Source organism: Scyliorhinus torazame, chromosome 12 (assembly GCF_047496885.1).
Source record: "Scyliorhinus torazame isolate Kashiwa2021f chromosome 12, sScyTor2.1, whole genome shotgun sequence".
Classification (NCBI taxonomy): Eukaryota; Metazoa; Chordata; class Chondrichthyes; order Carcharhiniformes; family Scyliorhinidae; genus Scyliorhinus; species Scyliorhinus torazame.
In genome coordinates, this window is record NC_092718.1 from 76,827,275 (window position 1) to 76,851,005 (window position 23,731).

Consider the following 23,731-nt stretch of genomic DNA (forward strand, 5'->3'; position numbering starts at 1 on the left):
TCCCACATCCCCATGTACACTCTCCCCATCACTGACTCTACCCACCCATTTAATCCCCTCCCACATCCCCATGTACACTCTCCGCTATCACTGACTCTACCCACCCATTTAATGCCCTCCCACATCCCCATGTACTCTCTCCCCTATCACTGACTCTACCCACCCATTTAATCCCCTCCCACATCCCAATGTACACACTCCCCCATCACTGACTCTACCCACCCATTTAATCCGCTCCCACATCCACATGTGCACTCTCCGCTATCACTGATTCTACCCACCCATTTAATCCCCTCCCACATCCCCATGTACACACACCCCTATCACTGACTCTACCCACCCATTTAATCCCCTCCCACATCCCCATGTACACTCTCCCTTATCGCTGACTCTACCCACCCATTTAAACACCTCCCACATCCTCATGTACACTCTCCCCATCACTGACTGTACCCACCCATTTAATCCACTCCCACATCCCCATGTACACTCTTCCCTATCACTAACTCCCCCCACCCATTTAATCCCCACCCACATCCCCATGTACACTCTCCCCATCACTGACACTATCCACCCGTTTAATCCCCTCCCACATCCCCATGTACACTCTCCGCTATCACTGACTCTACCCACCCATTTAATCTCCTCCCACATCCCCATGTACACACTGTCCTATCACTGACTCTACCCATCCATTTAATCCCCTCCCACAGCCCCATGCACACTCCCCTATCACTGACTCCCTCCACACATTTAATCCACTCCCACATCCCCATGTACACTCTCCCCTATCACTGACTCTACCCACCCATTTAAACACCCTCCCACATCCCCATGTACACTCTCCTCTATCACTGACTCTACCCACCCATTTAATCCCCTCCCACATCCCCATGTACACTCTCCCCTATCACTGACTCTACCCACCCATTTAATCCCCTCCCACATCCCCATGTACACTCTCCCCATCACTGACACTATCCACCCGTTTAATCCCCTCCCAGATCCACATGTACACACTCCCCTCTCGCTGACTCTACCCACCCATTTAATCCCCTCCCACAGCCTCATTCACACTCCTCTATCACTTACTCCCCCCACCCATTTAGTTCCCTCCCACATCCCCATGTACACTCTCCCCTATCACTGACTCTACCCACCCATTTAATCCCCTCCCACATCCCCATGTACACTCTCCCCATCACTGACACTATCCACCCGTTTAATCCCCTCCCAGATCCACATGTACACACTCCCCTATCGCTGACTCTACCCACCCATTTAATCCCCTCCCACAGCCTCATTCACACTCCTCTATCACTGACTCCCCCCACCCATTTAGTTCCCTCCCACATCCCCATGTACACTTTCCCCTATCACTGACTCTACCCACCCATTTAATCCCCTCCCACATCCCCATGTACACTCTCCGCTATCACTGACTACCCACCCATTTAATCTCCTCCCACATCCCCATGTACACACTCCCCTATCACTGACTCTACCCACCCATTTAATTCCCTCCCACATCCCCATGTACACTCTCCCCTATCACTGACTCTACCCACCCATTTAATCCCCTCCCACATCCCCATGTACACTCTCCCCTATCACTGACTCTACCCACCCATTTAATCACCTCCCACATCCCCATGCACGCTCCCCTATCACTGACTCTACCCACCCATTTAATCCCCTCCCACATCCCCATGTAGACTCTCCCCTATCACTGACTCTACCCACCCATTTAATCACCTCCCACATCCCCATGCACACTCCCCTATCACTGACTCTACCCACCCATTTAATCTCCTCCCACATCCATATGTACACACTGTCCTATCACTGACTCTACCCATCCATTTAATCCCCTCCCACATCCCCATGTACACACTCCCCTATCACTGACTCCCTCCACACATTTAATCCACTCCCACATCCCCATGTACACTCTCCCCTATCACTGACTCTACCCACCCATTTAAACACCCTCCCACATCCCCATGTACACTCTCCGCTATCACTGGCTCTACCCACCCATTTAATCCCCTCCCACATCCCCATGTACACTCTCCCCTATCACTGACTCTACCCACCCATTCAATCCCCTCCCACATCCCCATGTACACACTCCCCTATCGCTGACTCTACCCACCCATTTAATCCCCTCCCACATCCCCATGTACACACTCCCCTATCACTGACTCTACCCACACATTTAATCCCCTCCCACATCCCCATGTACACACTCCCCTATCACTGACTCTACCCACACATTTAATCCCCTCCCACATCCCCATGTACACACTCCCCTATCACTGACTCTACCCACACATTTAATCCCCTCCCACATCCCCATGTACACACTCCCCTATCACTGACTCTACCCACCCATTTAATCCCATCCCATTTCCCCCTGTACTCATTCCCCTATCACTGACTCTACCCACCCATTTAATCCCCTCCCACATCCCCATGTACACTCTCCCCTATCACTGACTCTGCCCACCCATTTAATCACCCTCCCACATCCCCATGTACACTCTCCCCTATCATTGACTCTACCCACCCATTTAATCCCCTCCCACATCCCCATGTACACACACCCCTATCACTGACTCTACCCACCCATTTAATCCCCTCCCAGATCCACATGTACACACTCCCCTATCGCTGACTCTACCCACCCATTTAATCCCCTCCCACAGCCTCATGCACACTCCTCTATCACTGACTCCACCCACCCATTTAATCCCCTCCCACATCCCCATGTACACTCTCCCCTATCACTGACTCTACCCACCCATTTAATCCCCTCCCACATCCCCATGTACACACTCCCCTATCACTGACTCTACCCACCCATTTAATCCCCTCCCACATCCCCATGTACACTCTCCGCTATCACTGACTCTACCCACCCATTTAATCACCTCCCACATCCCCATGCACACTCCCCTATCACTGACTCTACCCACCCATTTAATCTCCTCCCACATCCACATGTACAGACTGTCCTATCACTGACTCTACCCATCCATTTAATCCCCTCCCACATCCCCATGTACACACTCCCCTATCACTGACTCCCTCCACACATTTAATCCACTCCCACATCCCCATGTACACTCTCCCCTATCACTGACTCTACCCACCCATTTAAACACCCTCCCACATCCCCATGTACACTCTCCCCTATCACTGACTCTACCCACCCATTTAATCCCGTCCCACACCCCCCTTACACTCTCCCCTATCACTGACTCTACCCACCCTTTGAATCCCCTCCCACATCCCCATGTACACTCTCCCCTATAACTGACTCTACCCACCCATTTAATCCCCTCCCACATCCCCATGTACACTCTCCCCATCACTGACTCTACCCACCCATTTAATCCCCTCCCACATCCCCATGTACACTCTGCGCTATCACTGACTCTACCCACCCATTTAATGCCCTCCCACATCCCCATGTACACTCTCCCCTATCACTGACTCTATCCACCCATTTAATCCCCTCCCACATCCCCATGTACACACTGTCCTATCACTGACTCTACCCACCCATTTAATCCCCTCCCACATCCCCATGTACACTCTCCCCTATCGCTGACTCTACCCACCCATTTAATCCCCTCCCACATCCCCATGTACACTCTCCTCTATCACTGACTCCCCCCACCCATTTAATCCCCTCCCACATCCCCATGTACACTCTCCCCGATCACTGACTCTCCCCACCCATTTAACCCCCTCCCACATCCCCATGTACACTCTCCCCTATCAATGACTCTACCCACCCATCTAATCCCCTCCCACATCCCCATGTACACACTGTCCTATCACTGACTCTACCCATCCATTTAATCCCCTCCCACAGCCCCATGCACACTCCCCTATCACTGACTCCCTCCACACATTTAATCCCCTCCCACATCCCCATGTACACACTCCTCTAGCACTGACTCTACCCAACCATTTAATCCCATCCCACATCCCCATGTACACTCTCCCCTATCACTGACTCTACCCACCCATTTAATCCCCTCCCACATCCCCATGTACACTCTCCCCTATCACTGACACTATCCACCCATTTAATCCCCTCCCACATCCCCATGTACACTCTCCCCTATCACTGACTGTACCCACCCATTTAATCCCCTCCCACATCCCCATGTACACACTCCCCTATCACTGACTCTACCCACCCATTGATCCCCTCCCAGATCACCATGTACACTCTCCCCTATCGCTGACTCTACCCACCCATTTAATCCCCTCCCACATCCCCATGTACACTCTCCCCTTTCACTGAATCTACCCACCCATTTAATCCCCACCCACATCCCCATGTACACACTCCCCTATCACTGACTCTACCCACTCATTTAATGCCATCCCACATCCCCATTTACACTCTCCCCTATCACTGACTCTACCCACCCATTTAATCCCGTCCCACACCCCCCTTACACTCTCCCCTATCACTGACTCTACCCACCCTATTAATCCCCTCCCACATCCCCATGTACACTCTCCCCTATAACTGACTCTACCCACCCATTTAATCCCCTCCCACATCCCCATGTACACTCTCCCCATCACTGACTCTACCCACCCATTTAATCCCCTCCCACATCCCCATGTACACTCTCCGCTATCACTGACTCTACCCACCCATTTAATGCCCTCCCACATCCCCATGTACTCTCTCCCCTATCACTGACTCTACCCACCCATTTAATCCCCTCCCACATCCCCATGTACACACTCCCCAATCACTGACTCTACCCACCCATTTAATCCGCTCCCACATCCACATGTGCACTCTCCGCTATCACTGATTCTACCCACCCATTTAATCCCCTCCCACATCCCCATGTACACACACCCCTATCACTGACTCTACCCACCCATTTAATCCCCTCCCACATCCCCATGTACACTCTCCCTTATCGCTGACTCTACCCACCCATTTAAACACCTCCCACATCCTCATGTACACTCTCCCCATCACTGACTGTACCCACCCATTTAATCCACTCCCACATCCCCATGTACACTCTTCCCTATCACTGACTCCCCCCACCCATTTAATCCCCACCCACATCCCCATGTACACTCTCCCCATCACTGACACTATCCACCCGTTTAATCCCCTCCCACATCCCCATGTACACTCTCCGCTATCACTGACTCTACCCACCCATTTAATCTCCTCCCACATCCCCATGTACACACTGTCCTATCACTGACTCTACCCATCCATTTAATCCCCTCCCACAGCCCCATGCACACTCCCCTATCACTGACTCCCTCCACACATTTAATCCACTCCCACATCCCCATGTACACTCTCCCCTATCACTGACTCTACCCACCCATTTAAACACCCTCCCACATCCCCATGTACACTCTCCGCTATCACTGACTCTACCCACCCATTTAATCCACTCCCACATCCCCATGTACACTCTCCCCTATCACTGACTCTACCCACCCATTTAATCCCCTCCCACATCCCCATGTACACTCTCCCCATCACTGACACTATCCACCCGTTTAATCCCCTCCCAGATCCACATGTACACACTCCCCTATCGCTGACTCTACCCACCCATTTAATCCCCTCCCACAGCCTCATTCACACTCCTCTATCACTGACTCCCCCCACCCATTTAGTTCCCTCCCACATCCCCATGTACACTCTCCCCTATCACTGACTCTACCCACCCATTTAATCCCCTCCCACATCCCCATGTACACTCTCCGCTATCACTGACTCTACCCACCCATTTAATCTCCTCCCACATCCCCATGTACACACTCCCCTATCACTGACTCTACCCACCCATTTAATTCCCTCCCACATCCCCATGTACACTCTCCCCTATCACTGACTCTACCCACCCATTTAATCCCCTCCCACATCCCCATGTACACTCTCCCCTATCACTGACTCTACCCACCCATTTAATCACCTCCCACATCCCCATGCACGCTCCCCTATCACTGACTCTACCCACCCATTTAATCTCCTCCCACATCCCCATGTACACATCTCCGCTATCACTGACTCTACCCACCCATTTAATCCCCTCCCACATCCCCATGCACGCTCCCCTATCACTGACTCTACCCACCCATTTAATCCCCTCCCACATCCCCATGTACACTCTCCCCTATCACTGACTCTACCCACCCATTTAATCACCTCCCACATCCCCATGCACACTCCCCTATCACTGACTCTACCCACCCATTTAATCTCCTCCCACATCCACATGTACACACTGTCCTATCACTGACTCTACCCATCCATTTAATCCCCTCCCACATCCCCATGTACACACTCCCCTATCACTGACTCCCTCCACACATTTTATCCACTCCCACATCCCCATGTACACTCTCCCCTATCACTGACTCTACCCACCCATTTAAACACCCTCCCACATCCCCATGTACACTCTCCGCTATCACTGGCTCTACCCACCCATTTAATCCCCTCCCACATCCCCATGTACACTCTCCCCTATCACTGACTCTACCCACCCATTCAATCCCCTCCCACATCCCCATGTACACACTCCCCTATCGCTGACTCTACCCACCCATTTAATCCCCTCCCACATCCCCATGTACACACTCCCCTATCACTGACTCTACCCACACATTTAATCCCCTCCCACATCCCCATGTACACACTCCCCTATCACTGACTCTACCCACACATTTAATCCCCTCCCACATCCCCATGTACACACTCCCCTATCACTGACTCTACCCACACATTTAATCCCCTCCCACATCCCCATGTACACACTCCCCTATCACTGACTCTACCCACCCATTTAATCCCATCCCATTTCCCCATGTACACATTCCCCTATCACTGACTCTACCCACCCATTTAATCCCCTCCCACATCCCCATGTACACTCTCCCCTATCACTGACTCTGCCCACCCATTTAATCACCCTCCCACATCCCCATGTACACTCTCCCCTATCATTGACTCTACCCACCCATTTAATCCCCTCCCACATCCCCATGTACACACACCCCTATCACTGACTCTACCCACCCATTTAATCCCCTCCCAGATCCACATGTACACACTCCCCTATCGCTGACTCTACCCACCCATTTAATCCCCTCCCACAGCCTCATGCACACTCCTCTATCACTGACTCCCCCCACCCATTTAATCCCCTCCCACATCCCCATGTACACTCTCCCCTATCACTGACTCTACCCACCCATGTAATCCCCTCCCACATCCCCATGTACACACTCCCCTATCACTGACTCTACCCACCCATTTAATCCCCTCCCACATCCCCATGTACACTCTCCGCTATCACTGACTCTACCCACCCATTTAATCACCTCCCACATCCCCATGCACACTCCCCTATCACTGACTCTACCCACCCATTTAATCTCCTCCCACATCCACATGTACAGACTGTCCTATCACTGACTCTACCCATCCATTTAATCCCCTCCCACATCCCCATGTACACACTCCCCTATCACTGACTCCCTCCACACATTTAATCCACTCCCACATCCCCATGTACACTCTCCCCTATCACTGACTCTACCCACCCATTTAAACACCCTCCCACATCCCCATGTACACTCTCCCCTATCACTGACTCTACCCACCCATTTAATCCCCTCCCACATCCCCATGTACACTCTCCCCTATCACTGACTCTACCCACCCATTTAATCCCCTCCCACATCCCCATGTACACTTTCCGCTATCACTGACTCTACCCACCCATTTAATCCCCTCCCACATCCCCATGTACACACTCCCCTATCGCTGACTCTACCCACCCATTTAATCCCCTCCCACATCCCCATGTACACACTCCCCTATCACTGACTCTACCCACACATTTAATCCCCTCCCACATCCCCATGTACACACTGTCCCCTATCGCTGACTCTACCCACACATTTAATCCCCTCCCACATCCCCATGTACACACTCCCCTATCACTGACTCTACCCACACATTTAATCCCCTCCCACATCCCCATGTACACACTCCCCTATCACTGACTCTACCCACCCATTTAATCCCATCCCACATTCCCATGTACACACTCCCCTATCACTGACTCTACCCACCCATTTAATCCCCTCCCACATCCCCATGTACACTCTCCCCTATCACTGACTCTGCCCACCCATTTAATCACCCTCCCACATCCTCATGTACACTCTCCCCTATCATTGACTCTACCCACCCATTTAATCCCCTCCCACATCCCCATGTACACACACCCCTATCACTGACTCTACCCACCCATTTAATCCCCTCCCAGATCCACATGTACACACTCCCCTATCGCTGACTCTACCCACCCATTTAATCCCCTCCCACAGCCTCATGCACACTCCTCTATCACTGACTACCCCCACCCATTTAATCCCCTCCCACATCCCCATGTACACTCTCCCCTATCACTGACTCTACCCACCCATTTAATCCCCTCCCACATCCCCATGTACACACTCCCCTATCACTGACTCTACCCACCCATTTAATCCCCTCCCACATCCCCATGTACACTCTCCGCTATCACTGACTCTACCCACCCATTTAATCTCCTCCCACATCCCCATGTACACATTCCTTTATCACTGACTCTACCCACCCATTTAATCCCCTCCCACATCCACATGCACACTCCCCTATCACTGACACTACCCACCCATTTAATCTCCTCCCACATCCCCATGCACACTCCCCTATCACTGACTCTACCCACCCATTTAATCTCCTCCCACATCCACATGTACACACTGTCCTATCACTGACTCTACCCATCCATTTAATCCCCTCCCACATCCCCATGTACACACTCCCCTATCACTGACTCCCTCCACACATTTAATCCACTCCCACATCCCCATGTACACTCTCCCCTATCACTGACTCTACCCACCCATTTAAACACCCTCCCACATCCCCATGTACACTCTCCGCTATCACTGACTCTACCCACCCATTTAATCCCCTCCCACATCCCCATGTACACTCTCCCCTATCACTGACTCTACCCACCCATTTAATCCCCTCCCACATCCCCATGTACACTCTCCGCTATCACTGACTCTACCCTCCCATTTAATCCCCTCCCACATCCCCATGTACACACTCCCCTATCGCTGACTCTACCCACCCATTTAATCCCCTCCCACATCCCCATGTACACACTCCCCTATCACTGACTCTACCCACACATTTAATCCCCTCCCACATCCCCATGTACACACTGTCCCCTATCGCTGACTCTACCCACACATTTAATCCCCTCCCACATCCCCATGTACACACACCCCTATCACTGACTCTACCCACACATTTAATCCCCTCCCACATCCCCATGTACACACTCCCCTATCACTGACTCTACCCACCCATTTAATCCCATCCCACATCCCCATGTACACACTCCCCTATCACTGACTCTACCCACCCATTTAATCCCCTCCCACATCCCCATGTACACTCTCCCCTATCACTGACTTTGCCCACCCATTTAATCACCCTCCCACATCCCCATGTACACTCTCCCCTATCATTGACTCTACCCACCCATTTAATCCCCTCCCACATCCCCATGTACACTCTCCCCTATCACTGACTCTACCCACCCATTTAATCCCCTCCCACATCCCCATGTGCACTCTCCCCTATCACTGACTCTACCCACCCATTTAATCCCCTCCCACATCCCCATGTACACTCTCCCCTATCACTGACTCTACCCACCCATTTAATCCCCTCCCACATCCCCATGTACACTCTCCCCTATCACTGACTCTACCCACCCATTTAATCCCCTCCCACATCCCCATGTACACTTTCCGCTATCACTGACTCTACCCACCCATTTAATCCCCTCCCACATCCCCATGTACACACTCCCCTATCGCTGACTCTACCCACCCATTTAATCCCCTCCCACATCCCCATGTACACACTCCCCTATCACTGACTCTACCCACACATTTAATCCCCTCCCACATCCCCATGTACACACTGTCCCCTATCGCTGACTCTACCCACACATTTAATCCCCTCCCACATCCCCATGTACACACTCCCCTATCACTGACTCTACCCACACATTTAATCCCCTCCCACATCCCCATGTACACACTCCCCTATCACTGACTCTACCCACCCATTTAATCCCATCCCACATTCCCATGTACACACTCCCCTATCACTGACTCTACCCACCCATTTAATCCCCTCCCACATCCCCATGTACACTCTCCCCTATCACTGACTCTGCCCACCCATTTAATCACCCTCCCACATCCTCATGTACACTCTCCCCTATCATTGACTCTACCCACCCATTTAATCCCCTCCCACATCCCCATGTACACACACCCCTATCACTGACTCTACCCACCCATTTAATCCCCTCCCAGATCCACATGTACACACTCCCCTATCGCTGACTCTACCCACCCATTTAATCCCCTCCCACAGCCTCATGCACACTCCTCTATCACTGACTACCCCCACCCATTTAATCCCCTCCCACATCCCCATGTACACTCTCCCCTATCACTGACTCTACCCACCCATTTAATCCCCTCCCACATCCCCATGTACACACTCCCCTATCACTGACTCTACCCACCCATTTAATCCCCTCCCACATCCCCATGTACACTCTCCGCTATCACTGACTCTACCCACCCATTTAATCTCCTCCCACATCCCCATGTACACATTCCTTTATCACTGACTCTACCCACCCATTTAATCCCCTCCCACATCCACATGCACACTCCCCTATCACTGACACTACCCACCCATTTAATCTCCTCCCACATCCCCATGCACACTCCCCTATCACTGACTCTACCCACCCATTTAATCTCCTCCCACATCCACATGTACACACTGTCCTATCACTGACTCTACCCATCCATTTAATCCCCTCCCACATCCCCATGTACACACTCCCCTATCACTGACTCCCTCCACACATTTAATCCACTCCCACATCCCCATGTACACTCTCCCCTATCACTGACTCTACCCACCCATTTAAACACCCTCCCACATCCCCATGTACACTCTCCGCTATCACTGACTCTACCCACCCATTTAATCCCCTCCCACATCCCCATGTACACTCTCCCCTATCACTGACTCTACCCACCCATTTAATCCCCTCCCACATCCCCATGTACACTCTCCGCTATCACTGACTCTACCCTCCCATTTAATCCCCTCCCACATCCCCATGTACACACTCCCCTATCGCTGACTCTACCCACCCATTTAATCCCCTCCCACATCCCCATGTACACACTCCCCTATCACTGACTCTACCCACACATTTAATCCCCTCCCACATCCCCATGTACACACTGTCCCCTATCGCTGACTCTACCCACACATTTAATCCCCTCCCACATCCCCATGTACACACACCCCTATCACTGACTCTACCCACACATTTAATCCCCTCCCACATCCCCATGTACACACTCCCCTATCACTGACTCTACCCACCCATTTAATCCCATCCCACATCCCCATGTACACACTCCCCTATCACTGACTCTACCCACCCATTTAATCCCCTCCCACATCCCCATGTACACTCTCCCCTATCACTGACTTTGCCCACCCATTTAATCACCCTCCCACATCCCCATGTACACTCTCCCCTATCATTGACTCTACCCACCCATTTAATCCCCTCCCACATCCCCATGTACACTCTCCCCTATCACTGACTCTACCCACCCATTTAATCCCCTCCCACATCCCCATGTGCACTCTCCCCTATCACTGACTCTACCCACCCATTTAATCCCCTCCCACATCCCCATGTACACTCTCCCCTATCACTGACTCTACCCACCCATTTAATCCCCTCCCACATCCCCATGTACACTCTCCCCTATCACTGACTCTACCCACCCATTTAATCCCCTCCCACATCCCCATGTACACACTCCCCTATCACTGACTCTACCCACCCATTTAATCCCATCCCACATCCCCATGTACACACTCCCCTATCACTGACTCTACCCACCCATTTAATCCCCTCCCACATCCCCATGTACACTCTCCCCTATCACTGACTCTGCCCACCCATTTAATCACCCTCCCACATCCTCATGTACACTCTCCCCTATCATTGACTCTACCCACCCATTTAATCCCCTCCCACATCCCCATGTACACACACCCCTATCACTGACTCTACCCACCCATTTAATCCCCTCCCAGATCCACATGTACACACTCCCCTATCGCTGACTCTACCCACCCATTTAATCCCCTCCCACAGCCTCATGCACACTCCTCTATCACTGACTACCCCCACCCATTTAATCCCCTCCCACATCCCCATGTACACTCTCCCCTATCACTGACTCTACCCACCCATTTAATCCCCTCCCACATCCCCATGTACACACTCCCCTATCACTGACTCTACCCACCCATTTAATCCCCTCCCACATCCCCATGTACACTCTCCGCTATCACTGACTCTACCCACCCATTTAATCTCCTCCCACATCCCCATGTACACATTCCTTTATCACTGACTCTACCCACCCATTTAATCCCCTCCCACATCCACATGCACACTCCCCTATCACTGACACTACCCACCCATTTAATCTCCTCCCCCATCCCCATGCACACTCCCCTATCACTGACTCTACCCACCCATTTAATCTCCTCCCACATCCACATGTACACACTGTCCTATCACTGACTCTACCCATCCATTTAATCCCCTCCCACATCCCCATGTACACACTCCCCTATCACTGACTCCCTCCACACATTTAATCCACTCCCACATCCCCATGTACACTCTCCCCTATCACTGACTCTACCCACCCATTTAAACACCCTCCCACATCCCCATGTACACTCTCCGCTATCACTGACTCTACCCACCCATTTAATCCCCTCCCACATCCCCATGTACACTCTCCCCTATCACTGACTCTACCCACCCATTTAATCCCCTCCCACATCCCCATGTACACTCTCCGCTATCACTGACTCTACCCTCCCATTTAATCCCCTCCCACATCCCCATGTACACACTCCCCTATCGCTGACTCTACCCACCCATTTAATCCCCTCCCACATCCCCATGTACACACTCCCCTATCACTGACTCTACCCACACATTTAATCCCCTCCCACATCCCCATGTACACACTGTCCCCTATCGCTGACTCTACCCACACATTTAATCCCCTCCCACATCCCCATGTACACACACCCCTATCACTGACTCTACCCACACATTTAATCCCCTCCCACATCCCCATGTACACACTCCCCTATCACTGACTCTACCCACCCATTTAATCCCATCCCACATCCCCATGTACACACTCCCCTATCACTGACTCTACCCACCCATTTAATCCCCTCCCACATCCCCATGTACACTCTCCCCTATCACTGACTTTGCCCACCCATTTAATCACCCTCCCACATCCCCATGTACACTCTCCCCTATCATTGACTCTACCCACCCATTTAATCCCCTCCCACATCCCCATGTACACTCTCCCCTATCACTGACTCTACCCACCCATTTAATCCCCTCCCACATCCCCATGTGCACTCTCCCCTATCACTGACTCTACCCACCCATTTAATCCCCTCCCACATCCCCATGTACACTCTCCCCTATCACTGACTCTACCCACCCATTTAATCCCCTCCCACATCCCCATGTACACTCTCCCCTATCACTGACTCTACCCACCCATTTAATCCCCTCCCACATCCCCATGTACACACTCCCCTATCACTGACTCTACCCACCCATTTAATCCCCTCCCACACCCCCATGTACACTCTCCCCTATCACTGACTCTGCCCACCCAATTAATCACCCTCCCATATCCCCATGTACACTCTCCCCTATCATTGACTCTACCCACCCATTTAATCCCCTCCCACACCCCCATGTACACTCTCCCCTATCACATTACATTTGGTTCTCACATCCAAATCATCAATGTATATTGTGAACTGCTGGGGCCCAAGTACTGATCCATCTGGTACTCCAATAGCCAGCCTCTGCCAATGAGAGAATGATCTGTTTATTACTGCTCTCCATTTTCTGCCCGTTCGTCGATCCTCAATCCATGATGACGTTCAACAACTTCCGTCTGTGTCTCTCTCCTCCACATTCACCATCTTTTTATTTCTATCAGTTTGTTTCATTCCTTCCATCGATCCGTTTTTCCCTCAGCATTGTCTGTCCTACCCCGTCCCACCCCACCCCACTTTGGGCCATCAGGTCCCTGTTCCCAGTTGCCCTTGACACATCGCTTAACTTTGTTCTGCCATTAACACATTCTGATCTTTTAATGTGCCACTATCAGCTCTCTTCTCAGCCTTGAACACCCTCACTTCCATTCCCTTTGTCTTCCTGACCACCACTTCTTTGTCAATGTCCACATGTCGCTGGCCCCCTAACCAGCCCCACCGCTCCACGCAACCTCCCCTCCCCTCACCCCCACACACAACAGTATAACTCTCACCCTATTTCCAGTTCTCTCCATCTTTGACAAAGTGTCATCCAAACTCGAAATGTTAGCTCCCTTCCCTTTCCGCCAATACTGTCAGCCCTTCTGAAATTATTCAGTATTTTCTGTTTTCCGTTCACATTTATTGACAATATATTGCCTCCAGTCCCACGTGCTTTCATTCCACTGATTAACTTTATCAGAAGCCTTCTGAAAATCCAATGATACTCCAGAATTTACTAATTAATACCGGGATTGAGTGGGCTGTCTCAAGAGGGAAGGTTGGACAGACTGGGCTTGTTTAAGGGTGACAATGTGGCACAGTGGTTAGCACTGCTGCCTCACAGCGCCAGTGCCCCGGGTTCGATTCCAACCTCAGGTGACTGTGTGGCGTCTGCACTTTCTCCCCATGTCTGCGTGGGTTTCCTCCGGGTAGTCCAGTTTCAGAAAACCCCTCCAGTGCAGAAAGAGGCCATTCAGCCCATCGAGTCTGCACCGACCCTTCGAATGAACACTCTCCTCATTTGCAGGTGTCCACTCCGCCCTATCTCTGTCATCCCATAACCTAACCTGCACATCCCTGGACATTTAGGGGCAATTTAGCATGACCAATTGTAGAAGCCCAGGTATTTCTAATGCACCTAATATAGGTAAAAGATAGCTGTTTAAGCGTAAATATTAAGCCCCAGTTTTAAATTAAGGATTAAAAACATATTCTGCAGATCCATTTAATCATTTTCTAAATACATAGTTTGAAAGTAACCGAGAAGCCTGATACATTTTTCCAAGGACACGGGCTGAATCCATGGCAACGAGGTGGCAAGAGTAAAGGCTCTATTGTTCTGATTTCGGGCCACTCGTGATAACAGCCTGGACCACATTCCATAACTTATAAGGCTGAAACATGTTAGATTATTGCTGGATTTTTAAAATGGACAGTTTATAAAACATCGAATCAAATATATTTGATTCCAACTTTCTCAAAACATAACAATTTCAGAGAAGCAGCATGGTCCATTTTGCTAGATTGAAACAGACTTTGATTTACATTTTGCAAGTCATTTGCAATAGCCAAGACAGCATACGACCTGTTTTTGCTGGCTTTGATAAAGCACCATATCGCATTCTTTAACATACACAAGTATGCAGATATGCAACAATTAGAAGTAATGCTACATATTGAAGATGGACGGCTTGCCGTCAAATCAGATGTGTTTGAGTCTAACCCAAACCAATTAGGATTATATTGGGGTGTGATTAGATGACTTAAGACAGATATGAAACAGTAAAACTGAAGAGTTTCGTTCCGCCATTTTTTAGGTAGGTTAGGTAGGTTTAGGTAGATTGGTAGGGTAGGTTTTTGTGGGTAGTTTGTTAGTTTTGGTTTTGTTGGTTTGACGCTGAAGATTAGCTCTCTCTCTCTCTTTTCCAATTCACTGTCTCCCTGTATTCATATTTCATTTTCAGACTTTGACTTTTAAAGTAATTGTCGAGCTGTTTGCCTAAGCAAGAAAATAATCTCTGTGATTCTTTGAAAGCTTCAAATTGTCTACGAATTGCCTTTTAAATGACTTTCAAATTGTAATCAATAGAAGACAAATAAAACAATTCCCATTGGCACCTGAGAAGTTTTAACTTAAATTTCTACTGAGTTCCAGTAATTGCAAAGTGCTGCTGGTAACTGAATGGTAGAAATCCTTCACCAATCCACCTAACCTGCACAGCTTTGGACTGGGGGAAGAAACTGGAGCACTGGGAGGAAACCCACACAGACACGGAAAGCACGTACAAACTCCACACAGACAGTCACCCGAGTCTGCAATTGAACACGGGTCCCTGGCACTGTGAGACAGCAGTGCTAACCACTGTACCACCGTGCCACCCTCAGTTTCCTCCCACAGTCCAAAATGTGCAGGTCAGGTGGGTTGGCCATTTTAAATTGACCCTTAATTTCCAAAGACGTGCAGGGTAGTTGAGGTTTAGGGGATATGGTGGAGGAGTGCCCCTAGTCAATGCACCAAATGGACCAAATGGCCTCCTCTGCACTGCAGGGATTCTATGGATTCTCTCTTCCTCCCTTCTTAAATAGTGGGGTAACATTTGCTACCATCTAATATTCAGGAACCATTCCCGAATCTATAGAATTTTGGAAGGTGATCCCCAATGCATGCATCATCTCTATAGCAACCTCTTTCAACATTCTGAGATGCATATTATCGGTTTCTGGGGATTTATCTACTTTCAGTCCCGTCAATTTTTCCAATACAACCTTCTAACTTAAATGAATTTGAATCAAATCCTCATTCTCCCTCGTTCCTTCGATCTCTACACCTGGGATATTTCCTCTATCTTCCTTAGTCAAAACAGCCTCAAAGAAATCATTTAGATTCTCTGCTATTTCTCTATTCCTAATCCAAATTCTCCTGACTCTGCATATAGGACCCACATTTATGGGCGGCATGGTAGCGCAGTGGTTAGCACTGTTGCCCACTGTGCTGAGGACCTGGGTTCGATCCTATCCCCGGGTCACTGTGTGTGTGGAGTTTGCACATTCTCCTCGTGGCTGCGTGTGTTTCACCCCCACAACACAAAGATGTGCAGCTCAGGTGCATTGGCCACACTAAATTGCCCCTTAATTGGAAAAACATAATTGGATACACTAAATTTATTTTAAAACGTTTGTCTCAGCTTCCTTATAAATGCCACCAGAAACTTTTAAGCACCGACTCTGTACAGTTGCATAGTGAACGACCCTTACCCTGAATAAACAGTGATTCTGTACAGTTGCATAGTTAACGACCCTTACCCTGAATAAACAGTGATTCTGTACAGTTACACAGTGAGTGATCCTTACTCTGAATAAACAGTGACTGTACAGTTACACAGTCAGTGATCTTTACCCTGAATAAACAATGACTCTGTACAGTTACACAGTCAGTAATCCTCACCCTGCTGAATAATGTGACTTTGTATAGTTACAAAGTGAATGACCCTTGTGCTGAATAAACAGTGACTGGACAATTCACACCTCTTTAACCTGTGATTATCTCTCTCCCCAGTCTCTCCATCTGGACCTGTAAAGACTTAATTACCTGCAAAAGCTCACATTCAAAGTATCGTCTTGCATCATTGACTTTGTCTATATATATGTTTCTGGAACCCATCTCTTCATTCACTTGAGGAAGGAGCTGCGCTCCGAAAGCTAGTGATTCAAAACAAACCTGTTGGACTTTAACCTGTTGTTGTAAGACTTCTTACTGTGCCCACTCCAGTCCAAAGCCGGCATCTCCACATCATCTGTACAATTACACAGTAAGTGATACTTACCCTGCTTGAATAAGCAGTGACACTATAGACTTACACAGTCTATTATTCCACAGTCTATCCTTACTCTGAATGTCTGAATGCTGAGTATGTGCGATCTCCCACTCTGGACAATAAATACAGTCCAGTTCCGATTGAGAAACTGGGTGTGAACAGCGACAACCGTGTGTCAGGATTATATAGCGAGCTGTGAGTGTTGCAATACACTTGATCATCACTCAGAAATTCATCTTTGCCTCAGGCTCAGGAAACATTTGCAGGCAGTAAATATAACATTTAGAACAAAGACCAATATAGCCCAGGAACCGTCTCTTCGGCCCTCCCAAGCCTGTACCAGTCATGATACCAACCTTTACCAAAACTCTCAGCATTTCCTTGTGCCGTATCCCTCTATACCCATCATGTCCACGTGTTTGTCAAGATGCGTTTTGAATGCCATTAATGTATCTGCTTCCACAGCCTCCCCTGGCAACGCGTTCCAGGCACTCACCACCCTCTGCGTAAAAAACATGCTCGCACATCATTTGCCAGTTTTTATACTCATGCCCTGTCCAATGAAGGTAAGCATTCCGTATGCTTTCTTGACTACCCTGTCCACTTGTGTCGCCACCTTCAAAGATCTGTGGACATGCACGACCAGATCTCTCTGAATTTCGATATTCCTAAGAATTTTACCATTTACGGTATATTTCCCCTCTATGCTAGACCTACCAAAATGCATTACTTCAGATTTGTCCAGATTAAACTCCATTTGCCATTTCTCTGTCCAAGTCTCCAAATATTTATGTCCTGCTGTATCTTCTGACAATCCTCAACACTTTCTGTCACTCCACCAACCTTGGTGTCATCCGCGAACTTACTAATCAGACCGGCTACATTTTCCTCCAAATCGTTTATGTTCACCACAAACAACAGAGGCCCCAGCACAGATCGCTGCGGAACACCACTAGTCACAACCTTACATTCAAAAAAACACCCTTCGATTGCTACCCTTTGTCTTCTGTGATCAAGCCAGTTCTGTATCCATTTTACCACCTCACCTCTGATCCCGTGTGACTTCGCCTTTTGTACCAGTCTGCCATGAGGCACCTTGTCAAAGGCTTTACTGAAGTCCATGTAAACAACATCCACCGCCCTCCCCCTCATCAATCACCTTTGTCACCTCCTCAAGAAACTCGATCAAGTTAGTGAAGCATGACCTCCCCTTCACAAAACCACGCTATCGCTAATGAGTCCATTTGTTTCCAAATGGGTATACATCCTGGGCGACATTCTCCGACCCCCCGCCAGGTCGGAGAATCGCCGGGGGCTGGCGTGAATCCCGCCCCCGCCGGTTGCCGAAGTCTCCGGCACCGGAGATTCGGCGGGGGTGGGAATCGCGCCGCGCCGGTTGGCGGGCCCCCCCGCTCGATTCTCCGGCCCGGATGGGCCGAAGTCCCGCAGATAAATTGCCTGTCCTGCTGGCGTAAATTAAATCACCTACTTACCGGCGGGACAAGGCGGCGCGGGAGGGCTCCGGGGTCCTGGGGGGGGCGCGGGGCGATCTGGCCCCGGGGGGTGCCCCCACGGTGGCCTGGCCCACGATCGGGGCCCACCGATCCGCGGGCGGGCCTGTGCCGTGGCGGCACTCTTTCCCTTCCGCCTCTGCCACGGCCTCCACCATGACGGAGGTGGAAGAGATTCCCTCCACTGCGCATGCGTGGGAAACTGTCAGCGGCCGCTGATGCTCCCGCGCATGCGCCGCCCCGAGATGTCATTTCCGCGCCAACTGGCGGGGCACCAAAGGCCGTTTCCGCCAGCTGGCGGGGCGGAAATTCCTTCGGCGTCGGCCTAGCCCCTCAATGTTGGGGCTCGGCCCCCAAAGATGCGGAGCATTCCGCACCTTTGGGGCGGCGTGATGCCCGTCTGATTGGCGCCGTTTTGGGAGCCAGTCGGCGGACATCGCGCCGTTTCGGGAGAATTTCGCCCCCTGTCCTTGAGAATTCTCTCCAATAATTTCCCTACAACTGATGTGAGGCTCACCGGCCTCTAGTTTCCAGGATTATCCCTGCTACCTTTCTTAAACAGCGGTACCACACTAGCTATTCTCCAGTCCTCTGGGATCTCACCTGTAGCCAATGAGGATACAAAGATGTCAGTCAAGGCTCCAGCAATTTGCTCCCTTGCTTCCCTCAGTATTCTGGGGTAAATGCCATGCGGCCCAGGAGACTTCCCTCCTTAATATCTTTTAAAAGACCCAATACCTCCTCCTTTTCGATGTTAACATAATCCAGACTATCCACACACCCTACGCAAGAATCACCTTCCACAAAGTCCCTTTCTTTGGTGAACACTGATGAAAGTGCTCATTTAGTACCTCGCCAAATTCCTCTGGCTCAACACATAGATTGCCCCCACTGTCCTTAAGTGGTCCAATCCTTTCCCTGGCCACCCTCTTGCTTTTTACATATGCAAGTAGCATTCACCTTAATGCTACTTGCCAAGGACTTTTCATGACCCGTCCTAGCCCTAATTTCCCGCTTCAGTACCTTCCTACTCTCTTGATACTGCTCAAGGGTTTCCACTGTCCCCACCCTTCTAGACCATACAAAAGTCTCCTTTTTCTTTTTGACGAGGTTCACGATATCCCTCGTTATCCAACTCTCCCTAAACTTCCCATACTTATCCTTCGTTCGCTCAGGAATGTGACTTTCCTGAATCCTAATCAACTGTAGCCTGAAAGACTCCCACATGTCCGATGTTGATTTACCCTCCAACAACTGCACCCATCCAAATTCTTCAATTCTTGTCTAATGTTGTTGTAATTTGTCTTTCCCTAGTTTAGCACCTTAACACGAGGGTTACCCTCATCCCTGTCCAAAAGTATCCTGAAACTTACGGAATTGTGGTAGCAACTCCCAAAATATTCACCTTCTGAAACCTCAACCACCTGGCCAGGCTCATTCCCAATACCAGATCCAGTACTGCCCCTTCCTTAGTTGGACTATTTACATATTGCATCAAGAAGGCTTCCTGGGTATACCTTATAAACTCTGCCCATCTAAGCCCCGAGCACTAAGTGAATCCCAGTCAATATCGGAGAAATTAAAATCCCCAACCGCAACAACCCTGTTACTTTTGCACCTATCCAAAATCTCTCCACCTATCTGCTCCTCTATCTCTTGCTGGCAGTTGGGGGGCCTGTAATAAACGCCCAACATTGTGATTGCCCCTTCCTGTTCCTGAGCTCTACCCAGATTGTCTCATTGTATGAGCACTCCGAGGTGTCCTCCCGCGGTACGGCTGTAATATTCTCCTGAACCAGTAATGCTACTCCCCCATCCCTTTTACATCCCCCTCTATCACTCCTGAAGCATCTATATCCTCCAACGTTCAGCTGCCAATCCTGCCCTTCCTTTACCATGTTTCTGTGACAGTCACAACATCATAATTCAAAGTACTAACAAGTGCTCCACGTTTCTTAGATTGCATAGAATTTACAGTGCAGAAGGAGGCCCATCGAGTCTGCACTGTCCCTGGAAAGAGCACCCTACTTAAGCCCCACACCTCCACCCTATCCCCTTTATCCCTGTAACACAACCTAACCTATTTGGACACGAAGGGCAATTTATCATGGCCAATCCACCTAACCTGCACATCTTTGGACTGTGGGAGGAAACCGGAGCACCCGGAGGAAACCCACGCAGACACAGGGAGAACGTGCAGACTCTGCACAGACAGTGACCTAAGCCTGGTATCGAACCTGGGACCGTGGAGCCGTGAAGCAATTGTGCTAACCACTATGCTACCGTGCTGCCCAAATCTGTGTTCATCTGCCTTACCCGCTATACTTCTGGCATTGAAACAAATACACTTCAAACCACTTTGTTTGAGCAGACAGGGTGATCTTGTTCTCTTATTTTTGTTCTCTATTTCCCCTTCAGTAATTACTCCTTCAGCACTAGCGCTCTGGTTCCCACCTCCCTGCCATACTAGTTTAAATCCTCCCGAGTGACTCTAGCAAACCTCCCAGCCAGGATATCGGTGCCCCTCCAGTTTAGATGCAACTCATCCTTCTTGTGCAGGTCCCACCTGACCTGAAAGAGATCCCAGTGGTCCAGAAATCTGAAACCCTCCCTCCTACACCACCAGTTTAGCCACGTATGTAGCTGCACTGTCCTCCTATTTCTAGCCTCACAGACATGTGGCATAGAGAGTAATTCTGAGATTATCACCCGAGAGGTCCTGCTTTTTAGATTATTGCCTAACTCCCTGAACTCCTTCTGCAGGACCTCATCATGCTGCTTGCCTATGTCACCCATGTGTACAATGGCCTCTGGCTGTTCACCCTCTCCCTTCAGGATACCCTGTGTTCGTTCAGAGACATCCTTGACCCTGGCACCAGGGAGGCAACATTCCATCCTGGAGTCTCTTTCCCGTCCACAGAAGTGCCTATCTGTGCCCTTATTACAGAGTCCCCTATAACTATCGCTCTCCTGCATTTCCCCTCCCCTGCTGAGCAACAGAGCCAGTTGTGATGCCACTATTCTGGCTGTTGTTGCTTTCCCCTGATAGGCTCTCGCCCCAACAGTATCGAAAACGGTATACCTGTTAGAGAGGGGGACAGCCACACGGCATTCCTGCAGTGACTGCTTGATCTTTCTAGCAGTCATCCATCTGTCTGCAAGCACCTTAGGTGCGACCACGGGTCTATAACTCCTATCTATGACGCTTACCGTCGCCTGCATGCTCCTAAGTGCATCCAACTGCTGCTCCAACCAAACCACGCAGTCGGTGAGGAGCTGCCATGGGTGCAGGAAACACATTGATATACTTCACAACCATGTGTGTGTGGAACCCGTACCCCAGTGAGAGTCAGTGTGTGTGGAACCCGTACCCCAGTGAGAGTCAGTGTGTGTGGAACCCGTACCCCAGTGAGAGTCAGTGTGTGTGGAACCCGTACCCCCGAGAGAGTCAGTGTGTGTGGAACCCGTACCCCAGTGAGAGACAGTGTGTGTGTGGAACCCGTACCCCAGTGAGAGTCAGTGTGAGTGGAACCCGTACCCCAGTGAGAGTCAGTGTGTGTGGAACCCATACCCCAGTGAGAGTCAGTGTGTGTGAAACCTGTACCCCAGTGAGAGTCAGTGTGTGTGGAACCCGTACCCCAGTGAGAGTCAGTGTGTGTGGAGCCCGTACCCCAGTGAGAGTCAGTGTGTGTGGAACCCATACCCCAGTGAGAGTCAGTGTGTGTGGAGCCCGTACCCCAGTGAGAGTCAGTGTGTGTGGAGCCCGTACCCCAGTGAGAGTCAGTGTGTGTGGAGCCCGTACCCCAGTGAGAGTCAGTGTGTGTGGAACCCATACCCCAGTGATAGTCAGTGTGTGGAACCCGTACCCCAGTGAGAGTCAGTGCGTGTGGAACCCATACCCCAGTGATAGTCAGTGTGTGGAACCTGTACCCCAGTGAGAGTCAGTGTGTGTGGAACACATACCCCAGTGAGAGTCAGTGTGTATGGAACCCGTACCCCAGTGAGAGTCAGTGTGTGGAACCCGTACCCCAGTGAGAGTTAGTGTGTGTGGAACCTCTATCACAGTGAGAGTCAGTGTGTGTGGAACCCGTACCCCAGTGATAGTCAGTGTGTGGAACCCGTACCCCAGTGAGAGTCAGTGTGTGTGGAACCTGTATCACAGTGAGAGTCAGTGTGTGTGGAACCCGTACCCCAGTGATAGTCAGTGTGTGGAACCCGTACTCCAGTCAGAGTCAGTGTGTATGGAACCCATACCCCATTGAGGGTCAATGTGTGTGGAACCCCTACTCCAGTCAGAGTCAGTGTGTGTGGAACCC

General features: G+C 50.3%; 1 protein-coding gene across 1 annotated transcript in view; it reads right to left on the reverse strand.

Annotated features, from left to right (window-relative positions):
* The window catches only part of LOC140386495 (von Willebrand factor A domain-containing protein 7-like), a 232,342-nt gene extending 214,298 nt beyond the window's left edge, over window positions 1-18,044 (reverse strand). Inside the window, exon 1 of the mRNA XM_072468886.1 lies at window positions 17,948-18,044. The gene's annotated coding sequence lies outside the window, so the exon portion shown is untranslated. The remainder of the gene's footprint in view (window positions 1-17,947) is intronic.
* Between the last annotated feature and the right edge of the window lie 5,687 nt (window positions 18,045-23,731).